Genomic DNA, 23,320 nt, shown 5'->3' on the forward strand with positions numbered 1-23,320 from the left:
CAAACTGAGGGTTGCTGGAGTAGGGGTGGGGTGGGAGGGATGGGGTGGCTGGGTGATAGACATTGGGGAGGGTATGTGCTATGGTGAGCGCTGTGAATTGTACAAGACTGATGAATCACAGATCTGTACTTCTGAAACAATGCAATATATGTTAAGAAAAAAAAAAGCAGAAGATAGCAGGAGGGGAAGAATGAAGGGGAGTAAGTCGGAGGGGGAGACGAACCATGAGAGACGATGGACTCTGAAAAACAAACTGAGGGTTCTGGGGGGAGTAGGGGGACGGGTTAGCCCGGTGATGGGTATTCAAGAGGGCACGTTCTGCGTGGAGCACTGGGTGTTATGCACAAACAATGAATCATGGAACACTACATCAAAAACTAATGATGTAATGTATGATGATTAATGTAACAATAAAAAAATAAAAAATATTCTCCCAAATTATTAGTAAAAATTTTTTTCCCCAGAAGTACAGTTACATATATAGAGAAAAACTTGGTTATGAGTATTTTAGAGAAACAAGTAATTCTGGTGATTTTGATAGGGAAAGAGAAACCTCAAAGGTAACATGTACCTGTTTTTTCTTCATCAATATATTCTTACAGATGTATATTCTAAGGTGATTTTCTTTGGTGCCATTGTCTATTACTGAATTGTTAATGGAATCTCAGTAGTACTTACAGTGAGTCTTTTTGTTTTTTATTTTTTTACTTTTCTATATTTTACATTTCTTTTTTTAAAGATTTTGTTTATTTGACAGAGAGAGACACAGCGAGAGAGGGAACACCAGCAGGGAGAGTGGGAGGGGGAGAAGCAGGCTTCCCGTGGACCGGGGAGCCCGATATGGGGCTCGATCCCAGGACCCTGGGATCATGACCCGAGCCGAAGGCAGATGCTTAGCGACTGAGCCACCCAGGTGCCCCTATATTTTACATTTCTAAATGGAAGGTATTTATGTAAATGCATGCATTAGGCACCCACATATGCCTGTTTTCTTTAGAAAATGTTTCTTAACATGAGATACTCCTGTATTCTGTAAATCTAGAGAGATGCTGTTGATTAGTATATAATATTTAGTGAAAACATGTAAACAAAGCAGTGGAAGGTAAAAAATGAGGCCATATATGGAGGGTCATTAGAAAAGCAGATGGCAATATTACTGTAGAAATGTCTTTTTAAACAAGTCTACCTCCTGGAATGGCTGTCTAAAAGAAATAGTGGTAAAATTTTTGTTGATGTAGACTGTTTCCTGTCTCCCTTCTTCACCTTTCCCTGTAGTCTTCTTCCTTGAGGGACCTCAGTGATTCTTGTAAGGATGATGGGCTGTAATTCCACAGCAGGTTTCTCTACAGGGGAGCCAAGCTGTGTCAACTGTAGTTTGGGGACCATGTCAGTAATGTTTGGATGCCGGGAACGTTTCTGTCCCTCTGATGGTGTTCTCCTTAGAGAATGACCTTTGGAATCCATGGATTGAAGCAGTAAAAGAAGAGTAATTCCTCAGAATGGACATTGTGTGATGGTCCTTTCTGTTTCTTAGATGACTTATTATGACCTATTCCAGTTTCAAATCCATTCATAAGATTTAAGTTAAATCCATCCATAAGTAATGTTATCAATAATTACTTAGTATCATTCTGTGATACCAGTTTTGCTTTCACTGTGAAGTAGTTGTTTAATCAGGAAGGAAGGTTCCTTCCACCCACACCCCCAGGTGTCAGGAGAAACTAACCCATTGCCACCTGCAGACAGGCCTTGCTGCAAATCTGGAATTGGCAGGTGTAATGCTGATAGTCTCAAGAGATAATTCTCCCCTTGCCTTAGAACTTGGGGGAAAAAAAAAAAAATACCTGTCCTGACTCAGGTGAGGGAGGATAAAAATTAACAATGTGTGATGAAATTACAGGGCTAAAATTTCACTACCAGGAAAATTTACTTATTACTGATATATTGGTTCGAAGTTATAAATATGAGCTGTATTTATGCTGTTTTTAACACATTATTCTGATATTTAGAATGAAAAAAGCTAGCTAACTCAGTTATAGATTGAGTTTTTACTCACATGATTCAGATGAAAATGCAGAATTGGGTTTGGGTTTCAGAACTGCCTTTGTTTACTCATAGACGGTGAAACTGTTTTTGGTTTTTTTAAATGAAAGAAAGAGAGTATAACTTTAAAATATTTGTAAGTTTGTGTTGCACAACGACTATCATACAATGAGTGGTACAGAAAAAATGTTTATTTTTTGCTTTATCAAAAGTTAAGTTGTTTAGGATGTTGACTTGGTTAAGTTTTTTTTTTTAATATACTTAAAATCTTAAGACTGAAACCATCTTAAAATTTGACATCTGCTTGGGTTATTGCAATGCATTTGTCCCTATTAGAACATGTTATAACAATTGATTTTTGAATATTTGAATCTTTTATACATAATCATATATTGATTTTTTTTAGGCCATATGGTTTAAAACAGTGTTAGAGAATCTAAAATTGATTATTTTATAAAACAGTACTCTTTAGTAAATTCTTCTTGCTTAATCATGTGATTTAGTAAAGAGCATACGTTGGTATTAAGCAGCAGCAGAAGAGCTACATTTGAACTGAACATAAGATGTAATTTAGAATCAGGACACTTCCCTTGTAGTTTATTTACTACTTACAGCCTTTGCTTTATTAAATAATTGTAGGAATTTATATAAAAGCATTATGTATATAGTTCTTGGGTAAAGATATAGGAATTTTAATAAGTGATCTGGCTTTCTGCTAAATGCCTTAAACCTGATTATGTAGGAAAGCTTTTCTGTTTAATTTTTTGCATGTCATTTCAACCCAGCTGATCATAAGAACTGGGTCACAGTGCCAGCAACTTAGGTTTGTGAAGGGAATGGAACAGCTTTTCCAAGGACAAAGAGAAATGAAATCACTTTCAATGAAAGAAAGATGCCTCATTATAGTCACCAACAGCAGTTATTGACAGCTACACTTCCTATTAACAAGGAGCATTTAACTAAGAGTTTGGCTGTTGGATCTTTGGACTTGATCTAATTTGCTAGCATTAATTAGTTTCTTTTGAGCACAGACACTTGGTGCTCACAGCTATAGATTTGGAGGGCTAATTAGGATAGAAAATTGAACAGAATGGGGTAAGGCATTAACCTTCAACCATTACCAGCTGGGACACTGATAAAGACCACAGAGTCCAAATGCTCCCTATTGATGTGAAGAGTACCCTAATGAATATCAATTTCAGCCAGGTTGCTATATTCTTACTAGTTCTCTCTTCATTATAATTTTTAACCAGTTTGCATGATACCTTCATTATCTATATATATATATACTATTGGTTTTTACTATACACTGATTTAGTCTGAGTTGCATATTTTATCTTATGTTTAAACACAATTAAAATTTGTCTTAAGTAGCCAATAATATTCAGAATGTTTCATTGTTATAAGCCTTAATACTTCTAAAATTTAATTTTTATTTACAATTCAGAATTCTTATTCTACAGTGAATTTTTATAAAGTCACAGTAACTGATTTCAAATAAGGAAAACTATAACCAGAAACAAGAAAATCTCAGCTTCTGGGTAACATATTAAACTGGTGTCAACTTGACAATCTTTGTCTTTATAAAATACGCTTTTTTGGGGTTTTTTTGTTTGTTTTGAGTAGAAAAATAGTACTCATCACCTTTTCTTTTGGAATTTAACTTTGATTTGATGAGTAAAGGTGGCTTGACTTAGAGATTAGATACAGAATTGAGAATGCTGATCTTGTTATATACACTTAGATAAGATTAACTGTTGGTAGAGTATATATATCAACAGAAAAGAAAGTGATCAATTCGTTTAGATGGACAACTAAATTTTATAGTATTCTTCTTTTGCCAGTGATATTGGCAGTAAATAGAGCCACTAAAATTACCAAAGTGTATTTTTAAATGTTAACACAATGAACACTGACTATGTTGGGAATGAAACTGAAGAAAAATTCTAAAATGTCATGCCTGTCTCCAGGTCTCCCATTTCCCAAAAGCCAAAACAAATTCTCTTCCATCAAGTGTGATGGTAGAATCATTGCTTTTCTTGGATCCTGGAGTTACCAACTTGAGGTGTTTTAGGAAGATGGTTTGATGACCTCTGGAGGTTACTTTTCATTCAGTGACTTTTTCCATATGTTTGACTCTTTGCTAATTTAATTTATATTTTCTATGTTAGTAATATTGTATCATATGTTATATGATATATATATAGTTTGTCATATATACACTTATATATAATATGCATATAAGTAAAGTATGCAGTCTTGTGTTACAATTTTTCTTCTGGAAATAGTCCATGAGAGATAGAGTCACTGAATTACTGTTTTGTAAAAATTCATTATATTTTGCTGCTTTTTTTGAATTGCATAGTTGGCATTTGATATAAGGCTTCCATGTTGAATACCAAAGTTAGATTTAAAAATAACTTTTTTTTCTTGTTTCTATGACCCATCAAGACCAAAGAAGTACCCTATCATCAGGGATGGCCTGGAGCTCTCTCTAACCTAGATGTAACTGCTGCTTACTAGCTCCTTTCATCCTTTGGGCTTTCTTTTACTTTATTTTAATGTTTCTTTTGTATTAGTGTCTTCTACAGCAGTCTTTTTGATCTTTTGCCCAATATAGGTGGGGTTAGTTCTAAAGGAATTCTATAAAGCATAAGGAAGCACGGATTGTTCATTTCCTAGAGACCTTGCAGATCTGTAGTTAACATAAAATGCCTGTCGTCTTCTGTCAGTCACATGCAATTAAATATGTTACATTTTATAAATTCCAAAGACAATATGAACTGACAAAATCAAATTAAGAATGCTTTGGATATTCTTTAGGATGTTTACAGGTGAGCCTGTAAACATTAAAACATTATTAAAACAAATTGGAGGACTGCAGACTGCAAATAGTCAAAAGAAACCAATCTTTTATCCAACTGCGTTACTTGTATCTGCCAAAAACTTGTCCTTTGTTGTTTGAATGGTGTGTTATCACCACGTATATTTTTGCCATTTAACAGTTCACCAGTGTTAACTAACACTGAAATGGAGATAACTAACTTGGATATACTAGGAGGGTAAAATATGTAAAATCACCAAATATGATGCATATCTGTTATGTATAAGAGTAGGTTATGTACTCTAAGAAATATAAAGAGAAGGTACAGTTCCCCTTCTTTGGCCTTGCACTGGACTCATGACCTATTCATACTCATGCTAAGATTTATTACACCCAAAGGGAAAAGGCACATCAGATGAAGTTCGGAGGAAACCAGGCGTAAGCTTCCGCGAGCCCTCTCCCAGTAAAGTCGCTCAGGATGTGCTTAATTCCTCCAGTGTGGCATTGTGACAGCATGTGTGAAATGTTGTGTACTAGGGAAACTCATTAGAGACTTAGTCCTCAGAATTTTTATTAGGAGCTGGTCACATGGGCATCCTTTGGTTAGCATTACCAAAATTTCAAGACTTCCATAAGGAAAGCAGGTGTTCAGCATAAACCATATGGTTTGCACAAACAGTTTAGACACAGTAAGCCACTCTTAGCAATTAGGGAACGATGGGAACACTCCCAAAATCCAAGTTGTTAGACACCAGCTTAAAGACCAACCTTGCAAACAGGCTTTTCTAAAGATAGCAGCATCAGGCCTGCCATGTTCACCCCTTTCTGCACATGGACATAATACAATTTAATTGCCAATAAGTACTTATGTATGCCTCTCAGGCCTAAAGTCATGACATGATGAGTAGTAGACTTATATCTGACAAATACAGCTGAATTATTTTTAAAACAACTGAGCCAAGTATATAGTGGTCATTACTTATTGATATAGTGGTTCTCAGTTATGTTTGTTAATTCATACCTGTATTGTAAGACTTAATAGCTTATTATGATTGTCTTGTTTTTGAATAACAAGGCAATTTTGTAATTATAATTGTACCTAAGTAATCTTGAATAAATTGGTTAGTTTTCTTCTCACTGAGAGAAGTGTAGTCTGTTTTAGTTTTAGAAGTAAGTTAAATCTTTAAATGCTAAATCTTTAAATGACTAGATTAGCAGGGAGTTTTGTCAGGGCAGATGAATTTAATATCTAAAACAACTAATTTATGCAGCTTATTTTTGAAGGTATAAGTGTGAAAAGTCTACATTTGAACACAAAAGCAAAGAATTACGTGACTTGAAACTTAGGAATATTGTTAAGATGAATAAATATTAATATAAAATATGAGCTAACTGTTCTGTGATTACTTCATTAACAAATTTTTATTATTTCCCTAGTTTTCCTAGGCCTCACCTTTCAATGATTTTGCTATAATAGTTTTAAATTCTTTTCTGAGAAATTAATCCAAAATTAAGTATGGTCTTTAAACAGTACCATCCTTGTTTATAAAATCTGAGTACAAAATCACATTTCAGCTAACTGATGATCCTTGAGTTGTAATTGACATTCTTTCCAGATAATCAAAGCAGATGACTGGTTAACTTTTTGCAAATACAAATAATTGTATTTTGACTGAAATACATTCTTAGAAGAATCCTGTCTGTTGGAAAGATAAAGGGGAAATCTGGTTTGTACAAAACTCTGGAATGCATTTAGATTTTGAACCATTTCAAAAATAATCAGTTCCTTTTTACAGGGGGCTAGAATTTGCTTGGAACTGTAATGTATAAAACAGATAAAAGCAGTATTTTATTGTAGTATGTTTAATTTTGTTACATTTACAGAATGAACAGATGGAAACAGTGTTGTTGCATTATTTTCATGAAGCAAATTTTAAATCAGATGTTGTAGATTACAGTTATAGCCTAGTATGTGTCTCATCTTCCAGTTCATTTTTCTGGCTTGCTTTTTTGAGGAATACAAAATATAGAGTAAATCCTAAATCATATAAAATAGTAGTCTAAATAGTAATGATTTCTTATGATTTACTCGGATTTTTGGAGTATCATTCAATTAAACAGCTATGAGAAAAATTTTGATCTGAGGCCCCCAAATAAGTTTATCTGGCATCATATTTTAACATATTGGTTGTCTCCAGTATGTTAGCATTCAATAGTACTATTTGCATATATTTTAGTGTTACCCAGTTATATCACTCAAGATATACATATATATATGATTTTATTTATTTACCTGACAGAGAGAGAGAGAGAGAGAGCACAAGCAGGGGGAGCAGGAGAGGGAGAAGCCGGGAGATCCCAGAACCCAGGGATCATGACCTGAGCTGAAGGCAGACACTTAACCGACTGAGCCACCCAGGTGCCCCTAAAGATATATTTTTACAAGCAAAAACAGAATTTTCAGGTTCCCTTAAGCACTTGAATGGAACATTAGGGTTATATGGAACATAGTCATTCAGAATGTTTGCTGAGTATTTCCCAGCCACTATTATATGAACAATGAATGAAACAGACAAAAATTCCTACCATTACGGACCTTACGTTTCAATGAAGGAGGGAGATAAATATGGTAGGTTATTATAAGTAAATATAAGTGATCTGGAGAAAAAGTTGAGTGAGGGCCATGGGGAATGCTAGAAGGGCACTGCAGTTCCTCCCTCCCTCCCTCCCTCCCTCCATTCTTCCCTTCCTCCCTCCCTCCTTTCCTTTTAAGATTTTATTTAATTGGAGAGAGAGAGAAAGAGCGTGCATGCAGGGGGAAGGGCAGAGGGAGAGAATCTCCAGCAGACTCTGTGCTGAGCACAGAGCCCATCGTGGGGCTCAATCCCACAACCCTGAGATCGTGACCTGAGCCAAAACCAAGAGTTGGATGCTTAACTGACTGAGCCACCCAGGCACCCCAGGACTGCAGTTTCTAATAGGTGGTCAGTATAGTTCTCACTGAGAAAGTGACATTTGGACAAAATTCGTGAACGAGGTGAAGGAGTGAGATGTGCAGCTATCTCTGGGAAGAGCGATGTAAACAGTACATGCAGACCTTGAGGCACTAGACGAAGCTGACATGTTTGAGGAACACCTAAAAGGTCACTGTGGCAAGGTAGAATGAGGGAGGAGAAGAGTGAAAGGTGAAGGGGTCAGCAAAGTAACTGGGGGTAGAATCCTTTTGGGTCTTTTGGTACTGAGGACCTGGAGGTATTAAGGAGAGAAATGGCAAGACGTTGATGGCTTAGAGCAGTGGAAAGAGACAGGGTCTGGTTTACTATTCAGTAGCATCCCTCACTGTTGTGCTAAGTGTAAATGCATTAGGGTCAAGGGGAGAGTCAGGGACACAGGTTAAGGACGTGATGGTGGATTAAAAGGGTGGTAGCAGTGGAGGTGAGGATGAGACATTTGAGATGTATTTTGAAAGTAGAGGCAACACGAAAGAGATACTTTCCTGTTATTTGTCCTGAACAAGTAAAATGATGGGACTGTAGTGACCAGAGATGAGGAAGAATGTGTGTGGAGAAATACTATTATTTTAGTTTAGTTTTTGGTGATTGATGGATTAAGAGTTTAGTTTTGGACATGTTAACTCTGAGGTGTCTAGTAGTAGACATCTAAGTTTGAAACCACTGTATTAAACAGTGGTAAAAATTATTTTAAAGGGAAACAAGGGAGTAGAATGTTTATGCAACTGCAATAGTTCTGGTATCAAAAACTGACATTTTTATTTCTTGGTTTTCCTTTAAGATTCCACATAGACCATTTCCCTTCCAGAGCGAATCATAGCTACACTGATTTGTTTGTCTGTTTGTTTGTTGATAATTTAACAAACTGTACCTCATTACTCATGGGGAAAATAATGGTGCCAGACAGAGGGGAATCTGAGGACATGGTCTCCTACACAGTAAATGGATTAAGTTACCTCTTCAGTGTGGTGTGACTGGTTAATATATCAGAGTTGATATTAGAATCCAGGTATCTTAATTCCCAGTTGAGTGCTCTTCCATTAACATACCATTTAACTATGTCAAAGATAGCAAATATACTTTATGCTGACTTTAATCAGCTGGAAGTGGCTGCCTAGCATACTACAAAGGGGATCAGTCAGAAACAGTGTCATTACCCAGCAATTGCACTCCTGGGTATTTACCCCAAAGACGCAGATGTAGTGAAAAGAAGGGGCACATGCACCCCAATGTTCGCAGCAGCAATGTCCGCAAGAGCCAGACTGCGGAAGGAGCCGAGATGCCCTCCGACAGACGAATGGATAAAGAAGATGTGGTCCATATATACGATGGAATATTACTCAGCCATCAGAAAGGATGACTACCGACCTCTTGCATCCACATGGATGGATCTGGAGGAGATGATGCTAAGTGAAATAAGTCAAGCATAGAAAGTCAGTTATCATATGGTTTCATCTATTTGTGGAACATAAGGAAGAGCATGGAGGACATTAGGAGAAGGAAGGGAAAAATGAACGGGGGAAATCGGAGGGAGAGATGAACCATGAGAGACTATTGACTCTGAGAAACAAACCGAGGGTTCTAGAGGCGGGTGGGGTGGGGGATGGGTTAGCCCAGTGATGGGTATTAAAGAGGGCACGTTCTGCGTGGAGCACTGGGTGTTCTACGGAAACAGTGAATCATGGATCACTGCATTGACAACTGGTGATGTATGGTGACTAACATAATATAATAAAATAAAATAAAATAAAAAAGCCCTGTGATTAGATCAGTTAGCTGTGTCTGTCATGGGTGGTAGATTTGGTGGTGATTATATGCTCTGCCTAGTATTTGTTTTTTCTTGCCTGTGTGCTAGTTTATTTCTATTTAATACTTTTCTGTTGCTGGATTGTGTGTGCTGTGTATTATTTATCCCAGACTTCACCAAGATGGAAAAGTTATTTTCTTCTGTAGCTTAAGCAATTCTGAATTTTTATTTCATTTTCTGGGAACATTTCTGATCTTTCCTATGGCACACTTTGGAGCTCTAGCCCTATACCCACACAAACTACAGACCATTTGCTCGTTAAAAATGCAGTCATACCCGTACAGCATAATTTATGCATTGAACTTGAATGTTTTCCTTATTTTTATAACAGTTAACAATATGTACTTCTTTGATTATTTTTTACTAGAATTGAAACTCTTTGATTTCCATTACCTTATATCTTATGAAAGATATCACTCAACAAAATATGTGGAGTCTATGAAGGATCATTAACAAATGTGAACATGTTCATTCACTAAGTAAAAGGGCATTATATAAAATCATATACATGGTATAGTTGTAATACCATTACAGATATGTTAGAAAAAGTAAATATATCCAAAATTTAGTAAGTATCTGAAACATGAGAAGAAGGTGGATCATAGGTTCTTTCTCTCTGCATAGCTTTTTCATATTCTTCAGAATGAAAACATTAAGCTTTTTTATATCCTACATGCACAGATTATAAATGTATAGCTTGATGAATTATGACAGAGTAAACATATGTGTAACCACTGTAGAAGTCAAGAAATAGAAATTACCAGAAGCCACCCTTCTTTTGGTCTCTTCCCAATCACTGTCCTTTTCCTGCTCTGCCAAAATAACTATCCTTTTGACAGAACTGCATAGATTAGTTTGCCTGTGCTTTAGTTTAGATGGAACCATACAGTATATGATCTTCTGTGCCTGGATTCTTTTACTCAACATTATATTTGTTAGATTCATCCATGTTTTTGCATATAGTAATAGTTCCTTCATTTTCATTGCCATATTGCACTATTATATGAATGTGCTATAATCTATAGCAGAGAAATGGGATTTCTGGGTCATACACTATATAAAACTTCAATTTCAGCAGATAATGTTAAACAGACTACCAAATGACTGGAAGTATAACTGGTTTTTAAAAAACAGCCATAAAAGGGTATTGGAGGAAGAAGGAGAATGATAGGTGATTTTTATTTTCATAGAATGGATTTTTTTTTCATTTCCCATGATGAACATGTATTTTCTAAGGAATCAAATGTTATATTTCATAATACAAAACTAAATATAAAAAAATGAAACTTTTTGTATGTCACATATGTCATATAAACATAATAGATCACAAATAAGGAAAATATATTTGTAGCGTATGTGACAAAGGTTTGCTATCCTTAAAGACTTATCAGTAAGGAATTGGTAAATATCCAATTTAAAAAATGAACAGAGGACAGAGTTTCTTTTTGACAAATTACATATTATTAAACATGAAAAATACTTGCCCTCACTTTCAGTGGGTGAATTGCAAACCATACCTACAGTACTATATGTAACCTGCAAACTTGGTATGACTTAAAAGTTCATAATGGAGAAGTTCAGCTTCTGGCATGGCCTAGTAGCTCTTATTGTACATGTCTTTCTGCAGAAAACAACTATAAACTATGAACAAAATGTAAAAATAACAAGAAGGCATTTGAGTGTAGACAAAAGCAATTAGAAATCAGAGGGGAGTCACACTGAAGGAAGGGAATAGTACGGGGTGAGTCTCCATCTTGTAAGGTGGCTGCAACTCTGACCAAACAAGCAAACAAAAAAAACCCTTTAGTCTTACTGGTCTGAAGGACCAAAAACAGGATTTAGTGTAACGACTTAGAAAACTTTGTTTTTATTTGTGATGGTGTAAGAGGAGGGAAAGAGCATAAATCCCAACAAGTTGAGAGCTAGAGAAGGTGAGCCTTATATTGTGTATAAACTCTGTGTCTCTGGCTCAGTCCTAAACTACCTATGGAGCAAATTCCAAGCCACTCAGTTAAGCCACTCAGTCACCAAACTTTGAGCTGCTACCCACTATACGTTGTAGGGGAGATAGGATCCCACAGTTAAAACACTGAAAATATTCACTAACCACATACCTGCCCACAATGACCCAGCAACTCTACCCGGGAGAAACGAATCATTTCAACGTTAGTTTCATTTCTGTATAATAATGCTTATGGTAGATTTTTTATAAGAGCCAAAAATGGAAAATAAGCCAGATATTTCTCAAAAGGAGAAGGGATAGCCTAACTGCGGTGTACAAGTACAACGGAATACTCTAACAATAAAGTTGAATAACTCCTGTTATACATTACAACACAGATGAATCTCAAAACTTTATTCTGAGTAAAATATAAAAGAAATATAAAAGTACATACTTTAAAAAAAAAAAAGCTATGTTCTAGAATAGGCTAAACTAATCCAAATGATGGTTGCACCATTAGGGTGCGAGTAGGACTAATTGGAAAGGAACTTTAAAGGAACTTACTGGAGTGATTTTTAATGTTCTGTATTTTGTTGGTTTGTGATGCAGAGGTGTGTATATTTTGTTTCATGGAGTGCTATACTTAAGATTTATTTCCTTGTATGTAACTGTTATAAGAAAAAGGTAAACAAGTATAGAATTCTAATCATGTCCACGATGAAGTCTTTGTGGGTAAGAAAACCTATCGTGTACAATGTTGAAGAGGCTTTGGAGAAGCAGGTATGCACACTGCTGGCTAGAGATACAGATCAGCACAATGTCATGAAAGGGGTTTATGAGTATTTTCTCTTTTTTATTTTAATTCCAGTTAACATACAGTGTTACATTAGTTTCAGGTGTACAATACAGCTGAATACAGTCCATATATCATCCAGTGCTCATCACTGAGAAGTGCACTTCTGAATCCCCATCACCTTTTTTTTTTTTTTAAAGATTTTATTTATTTATTTGAGAGAGATAGAATGAGAGTTAGCACAAGAGGGAAGAGGGTCAGAGGGAGAAGCAGACTCCCTGCCGAGCAGGGAGCCCGATGCGGGACTCGATCCCGGGACTCCAGGATCATGACCTGAGCCGAAGGCAGTCGCTTAACCAACTGAGCCACCCAGGCGCCCCCCCCATCACCTTTTTAACCTATCCCCGCATTCATCTCCCCTCTGGTAACCATCAGTTTGTTCTCTGTAGTTAAGAGTCTGTTTCTTGGTTTGTCTCTCTTTTTCCCCTTTGCTGGTTTGTTTCGTTTTTTAAATTACACATATGAGTGAGATTAGATGGTATTTGTCTTTCTCTGATTGACTTATTTCACTTGGCATAATAGTCCCTAGCTCCATCCATGTCGTTGCAAATGACAAGATTTCATTCTTTTTTTTTTTTTTCTTATGACCAGGTAGTATTCCATTGCATGTATATACCATATCTTCTTTATCAGTTCATCAATCCATGGACACTTGGGCTGCTTCCGTAGTTTGGCTATTGTAAATAATGCTGCAGTAAACATAGGGGTGCATGTATCGCTTTGAATTACTTTCATATTTTTTGGGTAAATACCCAATAGTGTGATTGCTGGCTCATGAGGTAGTTTTATTTTTAACTTTTTGAGGAATGTCCATACTGTTTTCCACAGTGGCTGCACCAATTTGCATTCTTACCAACAGTGCACAAGTGTTCCTTTTTCTCCACATCCTCAGCAACACCTGTTGTTTCTCAGGTTTTTGATTTTAGCTGTTTTGACAGGTGTGAGGTGATATCTCATTGCATTGTAGTTTTGATTTGCATTTCCCTGATGGTAAGTAATGATGAGTATCTTTTTATTTGTCTGTTGGCCATCTGCATGTCTTCTTTGGAGAAATGTCTGTACGTGTCTTCGGTCCATTTCTAAATTGGATTGTTTTTTGGGTTTGAGTTTTGTAAGTTCTGTATATATTTTGGATACTAACCCTTTATTGGATATGTCATTTGCGAATATCTTCTCCCATTCTGTAGGTTGCCTTTTGGTTTTGTTAATTATCTCCTTCAGTGTGCAGAAGGTTTTTATTTTGGATGTAGTCCCAATAATTTATTTTTGCTTTTGTTTTCCTTGCTTCAGGAGATCTATTTAGAAAATAGTTGCCATGGCCAAAGTCAAAGAGGTTACTGCCTGGGTTCTCCTCTAGCATTTTTATGGTTCCAGGTCTCACATTTAGGTCTTTCATCTGTTTTGAATTTATTTTTGGGTATGGTGTAAGAAAGTGATCCAGTTTCGTTCTTTTGCATGTTGCTGCAGTTTTCCCAACACCATTTGTTGAAGAGACAGTCTTTCCCATTGGGTATTCTTTCTGCTTTGTCGAAGATTAAGTGACTAGAGAGTTGTAGGTTTATTTCTGGGTCTTCTGTTCCATTCCTTTGGTCTGTGTGTCTATTTTTGTGCCAGTGCCATACTGTTTTGATTACTACCACTTTGTAATATAACTTAAAGTCCAGAATTGCATTGCCTCCAGCTTTACTTTTCTTTTTTGAGATTGCTTTGGCCATTCGGGGTCTTTGTGGTTCCATACAAATTTTAGAATTCTTTGTTCTAGTTCTGTGTAAAATGCTGTTAGTATTTTGATAGGGATTGCATAAATGTGTAGATTGCTTTGGGTAGTATAGACATCTTAACAATATTTGGACATCCAGTCCATGAGCATGGTTTATCTTTCTGTTTCTTAGTGTTGTCTTCAATTTCTTTCATCAATGTTCTATAGTTTTCAGAGTCCAGATCTTTCACCCCTTTGGTTAGAATTATTCCTTGGTCTCTTATTTTGGGTGCAGTTGTAAATGGATTGTTTTTCTAATTTCTCTTTCTGCTGCTTCATTATTGGTGTATAGAAATGCAACAGATTTCTGTACGTTGATTTTGTGTCCTGCAACTTCAATCAGTTCTAGTAATTTTTGGTGGAGTTTTCTGGGTTTTTCTATGTAGTATCATGTCATCTGCAAAAGGTGAAAGTTTTACTTCTTCCTTACTAATTTGGATGCCTTTTATTTCTTTTGGTTGTCTGATTGTTGTGGTTAGGACTCCCGGGCCTATATTGAATAGAGGTGGTGAGAGTGGACATCTTTGTTCTTGACCTTAGGGGAAAAGCTCTCAATGTTTTTCCATTGAGGATGATGTCAGCTGTGGGTTTTTCATAGATGGCCATTATTATGTTGAAGTATGTTCAACTAAACCTACTTTGTTGAGGATCTCTATCATGAATGGATGCTGTACTTTACCAGAAGCTTTTTCTCTGTCTATTGAAATGATCATATGGTTCTTATCCTTTCTCTCATTGATCCCTGTTGATTGATTTGCAAATATAGAACCACCCTTGCAACCCATGAGTAAATTCCATGTGATCATGGTCAATGATTTTTTTTAATGTGTTGTTAGATTCAGTTTGCTAGTATTTTACTGAGGAGTTTTGCATCTGTGTTCATCAGGTTATTGGCCTGTAGTTCTCTTTTTTAGTGGTGTCTTTGGTATCAGGATAATGCTGGCCTCATAGAATGAATTTGGAAGCTCTCCTCTCTTCAATTTTTTGGAATAGTTTGAGAAGAAGAGGTATTAATTCTTCTTTAAATGTTTGGTAGATGTCACCTGTGAAGCCATCCAGTCCTGGGCTTTTTTTTTTTTTAATTGGGAGTTTTTTTATTACTGATTCAATTTCTTTGCTGATTATTGGTCTGTTCAAATATTTTTACTTCTTCCTTTTTCAGTTTTGGTAGTTTATATGTTTTCGGGAATTTATTCATTTCTTCTGGGTAGTTCTATATGTTGGCATCTAGTTTTTCACAGTATTCTCTTATGATTGTGTTTTTGTGGTGTTGATTGTTATTTATCCTCTATCATTTGTGATCTTATTTACTTGAGTCATTTTTTCTGTTTTTCTTGATAAGTCTGGCTGGAGGTTTATCAATTTTATTGATTTTATTTTTTTCTCAACGAACCAGCTCCTGGCTTCATTGGTCTGTTCTTTTTTTTTTTTTTTCCCTCTACCATTTATTCTGCCCTAATCTTCATTATTTCCTTCCTTCTCCTGGTTTGAGGTTTTGCTTTTTCTTTTTCTAACTCCTTTAGGTGTAAGGTTAGGTTGTTTATTTAAGGTTTTTCTTCTTGAGGTAGGCCTGTATTGCTATAAATTTCCCTCTTAAAACTGCTTTTGCAGCATCCCAAAGGATGTGGACTGTTGTGTTTTCATTTCCATTTGTTTCCCTGTACTTTTTAATTTCTTTTCATTTCCTGGTTGACCCATTCATTGTTTGGTAGCTTGTTATTTAACCTCCATGTATTTGTGGTCTTTCCAGATTTTTTGTTGGTGGTTGACTTCTACTTTCATAGTGGTGTGCTCAGAAAAGTTGCATGGTTTGACTTCAGTCTTTGAATTTGTTGAGACTTGTTTTGTGGGCTAATATGTGATCTGTTCTGGAGAATGTTCCATGTGCACTTGAAAAGGATGTGTATTCTGCTGTTTTAAGAAGGAATGTTCTGAATATATCTGTTAAATCCATCTGTTCGTGTGTCGTTGAAAGCCATTGTTTCCTTGTTGCTGTTCTCTTTAGATTATCTGTCCATTGATATAAGTGGGATGTTAAAGTCCCCTACTCTTACTCTATTATTATCGATTAGTTCCTTTATGTTTGTTATTAAATGTTTTATGCATTTGGGTGGTCCTATGTTGGGTGCACAAGTATTTACAACTGTTACATCTTTTTGTTGGATTGTTACCTTTATAATTGTAAAGTGTCCTTCTTTGTCTCTTGTTAACAGTCTTTGTTTTAAAGTTTATTTTGTCCAACAGAAGTATCGTTACTCTGGCTTCCTTTTGGCATCCATTGGCATGATAGTTGTTTGTTTGTCCCCTCACTTTCAGCTACATGTGTCTTTAGGTCTGAAATGAGTCTCTTCTAGGCAGCATATAGATGGGCCTTGTTTTTTTGAGCCGATCTGACACTCTATGCTTTTTGATCAGAGCATTTAATCCATTTACATTCAAAGTAATTATTGACAGATATGTGTTTATTGTCATTTTATTAGCTGTTTTGTGGTGGTTTTTGAAGATTTTCTCTGATCCTTTCTTGTCTCTTTTTCCTGTTAGGTGATTTTCTTTAGTGATATATTTGGGTTTCTTTCTCTTGTTTGCATTTTTATTTGTGGTTTTTGATATATGGTTACTGTTGGGTTTGTATATAACCTCTTCTGCGTATAGCAGTCTGTATTAAGCTGATAGTTGTTTAAATTTGAACCCAATCTTTTCTCCTCTCCTCCCAACATTTTAGGTATATGCTATTATATTTTGTATCCTTTTGTGTGTGTGTCTGAGTTGCTTGACTGATTTTTTACAGAAATACTCATTTTTACTGCTTTTGTGTTTCCTGCCTCTATCCTGTCACTTTTGATCTCTCCTTTCCACTCAAAGAGTGCCCTTTCATATTTGTCATAGGACTCGTTTAATGGTCATGAGCTCCTTTAGTTTTTATTTGTCTGGGAAACTCTTTTCCTCCTTCTATTCTGAGTGATTGCCTTGCTGCAAAGAGTATTCTTGGCTGCAGAAATTTCTCCTTGAGCACTTTGCAAGCCAGAGGGAGTGGCATGATATATTCAAAGTTTCTGTTGAAAAATCTTGTGCCAGCCTTATGGGTTTTCCCTTCTAAATTACTGTTTTTCTTTTGTCTTGATGCTTTTAAAATTTTTTCTCTATCACTATATTTTGTGAATTTAATTATATGTTTTGGTGTGGGTCTGCTTTTGTTGATTTCGATGGGAGCTCTCTTTGCCTTCTGGATCTGGATATCTGTTTCTTCCCTCCGATTAGGGAAGTTTTCACCTGTTATTTCTTCGAATAAATATTCTGCCCTATTTTCTCTCTCTTCTTCTGGGACTTCTATAATATGAATGCTATTACGTTGGATGGTCACCAAGTTCCCTCATAAGTCTATTCACATTTTGTAGAATTCTTTTTTCTCTCTTTTGTTTAGGTTGATTACTTTCCATTTCTCTGTCTTTTAGGTGGCTAATTCATTTCTCTGCTTCTTCCATCCTACTGTTCAGTCCACCAAGCATCTTTCTCATTTTGTTTAATGAGCCCTTTATCTCTGCTATGTTATTCCTTACCTCTGTTTAAAGGGTCTCCCTCATGTCTTCCATTCTTTTTTCAAACCTAGTGAGTATCCTTATGACCACTGCTTTAAATTCTCTGTCAGGCATGTTACTTATATCTGTTTTGTTTAGATCTCTGGCCATGGCCTTGTCCTGTTCTTTCATTTTCATTTCTCTGTCTTCTCAGTTTGTCTGCCTCTCTGTGTGTGTTCTTGTGTGTGAAGAAAATCATCTGTGTCTTCTCTCTTACATGCAGTGACTTTATGCAGAGGAGGTCCTGGAGTCCCTGCAGTGTGTGTCCCCTGTTCACCAGCATCTAGCACTTCAGGAGAGCAGCCTGTGTGTGTCGCTTACGTCCTGCTGTCATGTCTGAGTCACTTTTCCTTTGGGTGCAGTTGTTGGCAGTGACTCTGCCTGTTGTGGGCTGTGCTTGCTCTCTCTCATGTTAGTGGGACCTAGTCAGGTCAGCTCTGAGGGGTGTGCCTGCCGGGGTACTTGTCAGCCGGGCAGTGGTGGTAGAAAAATTTGCGCAGGGCCCCTAGTCCCATGTCAGATCTCCCAAAGTGCTGCGGCAGTCGAGGGTGTGTGGCTGGATGGGGAATGCGATGATGACTGGCCCGTGGCTGGGCCCAGCACGTGATGGTGCTAGGGGTGCGTGCGTGGGCACTGTGGGAGGCAGTAGCTATGCATCTGGTGGTGGGCGTGGTGCACGTGTACTAACAAAATTTGCCCTGAGTCCAGAGCTGAGGCTAACAGGCTTTGAGCAGGCGAGTCCTGAGGAGAATTTGTGAGGGAAGCCCACTGCTAGCAATCGAGGTAGCAAGTGTCTGCAGCCTGGCCTCCCGCATGTGCCTCTCTGTTTATGCTGGCAGGTGGGGGAAGGAAATGGTGCCTGCCAGCTCCCTTGTTTTTGGAGAAGCCCCAACACTCTCTGAAATCAGTATTAATAGATCTGTCCCCTGTGTGGCCCCGTTGTTTGTAAACTGCCCTTTTTCATTTTGCCTCTCCGCTGGGGCTGCTTTCTCTTTAAGGGCAGTGACTCAGCTCTCCTCACACTCCAGGCTCGCCCAGTGCTGAGTCAGCTGACTTCGAAAGCTCCAGGTTCTGAGTCTCACTTGTTTTACAAACTCACTGAATTCAGCCCCTTTGGATTTTAAAGCCAGAGATTACGGGAGTTAGTTTTCCCTAGGTGAGGAGCTTTTTCCCTCCTGCCGGTAATCACCTCCATCTTCCTTACCTTTCTAACCTTTCAGATGCAGCTTCTTCTCTATATTTAGTTGTGGAGTTTGTTCTGCCAGTCTTCTGATCACTTTCTGGTTTATTGACTTGAATGTGGATGATACCTAGTTGTAAATGTGTGATGGGGTGAGCTCAGATTCCCCCTGCTCCACCATCTTCCCAAGCTCCCCCAGTTTGAGTATTTCTTTTTCCTAACAAAAATTCATACATGTGGCTACTGCTTAACCTAGCATTTACAGTGGGAGGAGTGTCTCTTAAGGAAATGATCAGAGGTATCCAATAAAACACGGCTTAGTATATTCAGTACCGCATTATATATAACATGGAATATTGCCCAAAACTTGGATATCAACAGAGTCTATGTAAATTATGTTATGGGAAATGATACATATGCCTTTGCGATCATAATTAAGTCCACTGTTGACATGAAAGACTAGTCACACCGTACTATTTTCTTTCAGGGATTGGCAGTCTACAGTCTCATGGTGAAATCTTGCCCACTGCCCGTCTCTGTGCTTTATTGGAACCCAGCTATGCCCATCACTTCTGTATTGCCTATGGCTGCTTTCACACTGCAGTAGTAGAGTTGAATAGTTGCAACAAATTACCGCATAACTCACAAAGCCGAAAATATTTACCATGTGACTACTGAAAAATTTCCTCACCCCTGGTTTAATTAAAAAATACAAGAAGGGCTTACCAAAATTAACTCATTCCGTAAGTTTTTTATGAGCACTTACCATGGACCAAGCATTGCACATACACTACACTGTGCACATAAGTATGACAGAAATAGATTCAGTCCTTGTTCTTACTGGGTTTAACCAGGGGAGGTAGTTATTCAATAAGTGTTCAAATTAAAATTATGGCCAATACTGTGAAGAAAGAGCACTATGAAGAAATGTTAACAGAAGTTACTTATATAAATGTTGGAAGTATTTGTGATTTAAAAAATTTGTTCTTGGGGCACCTGGCTGGCTCACTTGGTGGATTGTGTGACTTTGGACCTTGGGGTTGTAAGTTTGAGCCCCATATTGGGTACAGAGATTACTTAAAACTAAAATCTTTTTAAAAATTTTGTTCTTTTTCTAAGTTTTCTAGATTTTTCTTATACTCATCAATTATTTTTTATTGGAGATAGATCAAGAAGATTAAGTAGACAAGCAGACATTTGCTCAAACCTTTTTTAAAACCCTTTTAAAGAATAGTACTGCCCTTAATTTACAGAGTTCATTGTAATAGTCTTATTACATATTTATTGACTGCCTATCACATGTTCAACGTTGTAAGAAGTTTTATAGAGGCCTAGTAGGAAACTTGGTTTAAGAAACTTGTCTGGTTGATGAGATTGATGAGAGACAAACCAGGCATACGTAAAATAGAAGTACATCATGTAAAGCAATTTATAATAAAATATCTGCATGTTAGTTTCGAAAAAAGAAAAGCCAATAAGTTTCAATTTAATCAGGTGAGACTGAAAGAAGAACAACATGGGCTATGAAGTGGACCTTGAAGGGTGGCTAATGATTTGGGTAAGTACAGGGATGCTGGAAAAGCATTTTATACCACAGACTCAGGATTGAAGGCACAGAGGTAAGAATGGGCACAGTGTGTCTGTACAGCAGTAGGGAGATCGACCTTAAGAGACCAGTGGTGCATTTGGGGAATATTGACAAGTAAAGACTGGGAGTCAAGCCTGATTTTGGAGTGCCTTAAAAAATCTACAGCAAAAGTTTAGATTTGTTTTCCAGTAAGAAACCAGAAGCATCTGAAGTCTGTCCTTTGTCCCTCCCTTTCTTTCTTCCCTCTCTTTCTTTCTCCCTCCCTTTCCAGGAAGAGACTCGATACACATAGAATTGAAAGATTAGTTCTGCAGCAAAACACAGGCTATATTAACAAATTTCCTTTCTAAAGTCTGGTTTTCTACATTTTTCTAAAACTAGAAGGTATTCTTCATTAAAGTGACAGGCAGTGATGTGTGTTTGCCAGAGCTAAAGGGGCACCCCGTCACCGGCTGCTGCAACAGAACCCCTGGCATTTCTGAAAAGTGTCAGGTTACTGAGCATTAACTGCATGTAATACTTCCACAGAGTTACCTGCGACATATCTTTTTTTGTTCCTACAGGTGTCCTTAGGCATATATTACTACCTTTTTTAGACAAACTGATTTGTCAGATTTTTATAACATTTTATGTTGAGTCCTTAAAGCTGAAGAAAAAAAACTTTCTTTGATCTAAGAATGGCTAAATAGCCAACCGGCAGCTTATTCCCTTAATTTAATGGAGTTGATTTCTGCTGCATACCTAATTTGAAAGTTGACATTGTCAGGCTGCTGCTTCCCACCCTCCCCCACCCCCCCACCAGTAGTCTTACTCCGCATTCTGATACAGTACCCAGGTCCTTAACCTTTAAAATGCATGAGTGAATAATGTATGTTTGCATTGATTTTTTTTATCCCTTTGATTCTGCACCATAACCCTAAAACCAGTTTTAATGATGACCAAACTCAGAAATACAGCACAGTATTATTAGATGTCTGTCTTTATTTTAAATCTCTCTCTTAGCAAAGTTTGAGAAAATCTTATTGGATTTAACTTATTAGGACTTATTATATTTAGTAAGATTTCCAGGTCATCACACACAAATTCAGCTTCCTCTTGATTTTCTAAACTTTACCATGTGTTTATTACAAATTATTTCTCTAGTTCAGCCCCATATTTACACCTCCTTAGTCACTGACACTGCCAAAGAGCCAAGTCTTACATAGAATTTAAGGGATGGGTAGAATCTTTTTAAGTATCATCTTTTCCAGTGTCTTTTATGTAAGAGATTAGGTAATTGACTAACCTTAGTTCAAACCATAGGTTAATATCAAATACATGATTAGAACTGAGCTCTTTCTGCATCAACATATTGTCTCACTCTTTAAATTGTCTTTCTAAGTCTATTGGATCCTTGAGCTCGGGTAATTTCACTTCTGTTCTGACTGTTCCAGACAGATAGTAGCCCTGTATTGTGGTGGAAGATGCCTTTATTGGATCAGTAGGAACAGTTCTATTCCAACTCAGGGCAGGTTAATGCAGGTATAGCTCTTGTTTACTTTTCTTATCACTCACCTACACAAACTGTGAACTAGACCATCCTAGAAGAGTCAAGACTATGTTTGGAAATTTGAAACTCACTTTAAAGGGAGCTGAATCCTAGATTGTGTCAGTACAGGGTAAAAACTGAAGATATGTTGCATCCTATTCTTTGCCTGGCATATCTCCCATAGATATGCCCAGCTCATAACACTTCTGAAAAATTCCGATCTTATTGAAGGTTTGACCAGCCATACCTTTTATGTACTAGTGTGAAAAAGGTGATTTTTTTTCTTATTTTGTCCTCAAGAGACGAGACCTATGGTTGACTTATATGTGGTTGAGTTTATTAAGGAAATCTAATTTCATTAGTACCCCCATGATTTTCAGAGTGGACCTATTTATTAAATGCCTCAATGATAAAGGCTTTGGGCCGTTTCTTCTGTGTTATCTTTTTCTTCCACATCTTCCTTCCCTGGTCAAATCTCTTCAGATGATGAGATTCAAATTGTCATATTCTTAGGGTAGAACCTCTGCTCTGCCTTTGTGATTTTATCCTCTCACACACAGACTAGATCAGTGGTCTTCAGCCTTTCCTGTACATCAAGGTTATCTGGGAATCTTTTTAACAATGCCAGTGCACAGGCTTCTCTCCACAAAGAAAGGTCAATGTTGGATGTTTCTGTTTTCTCTTCAAGGCTCGCATGGTGATTTGAATGTGCAGCCAAGGTTGAGAACCAAGGGATTAGCCAAAGACACAGAACTGCTCCTTAAAGCAGCACCAGGGAACAGGCCGTACGGATTTTACTCCTATCTGCAGCTCATTTGGTGTATCTTCAAGATACACACCTAACTATCTAGAGCACTTCTATGTATGAACCAGAAGCTTTTAGTTGTTGCTGTTGTGACTGTGTGTGTTTTCTATTTTTGAAACTTTATTTCCTTTCCTTCCATCTTCAAGGTTGAGCACCACATTTTCTAGGCGAGCCTTCAGATTCTTTTCTAGGGGGCCAGAGAATCTTAGGAAGTGATGAACCCAAGTATGCTCTTGAGGTCTTAACCCTTGCCTCCTTTTTATCCTATACTACTCCCTGTCCCCCTTTCCTATTTTGAAAATTACTGACCTCATGGCACACAAACTTCACTCTTCTCAGCAGCCTCTCTCTTCTCTGTGTTCCATTAGTCCATGCTTAATTTGTCATATTTATATACAGATTCTA

At 37.2% G+C, this 23,320-nt stretch overlaps 1 protein-coding gene across 1 annotated transcript in view; it reads left to right on the top strand.

The window, feature by feature from the left end:
- Positions 1 to 23,320, top strand: part of CMC1 (C-X9-C motif containing 1) — an 83,543-nt gene that overhangs the window by 25,368 nt on the left and 34,855 nt on the right. The gene's annotated exons all lie outside the window — the stretch shown is intronic.

This window comes from Eumetopias jubatus, unplaced genomic scaffold, assembly GCF_037043125.1.
Source record: "Eumetopias jubatus isolate StellerSeaLion01/CBP00866 unplaced genomic scaffold, mEumJub1_p1.0 scaffold_1, whole genome shotgun sequence".
Classification (NCBI taxonomy): Eukaryota; Metazoa; Chordata; class Mammalia; order Carnivora; family Otariidae; genus Eumetopias; species Eumetopias jubatus.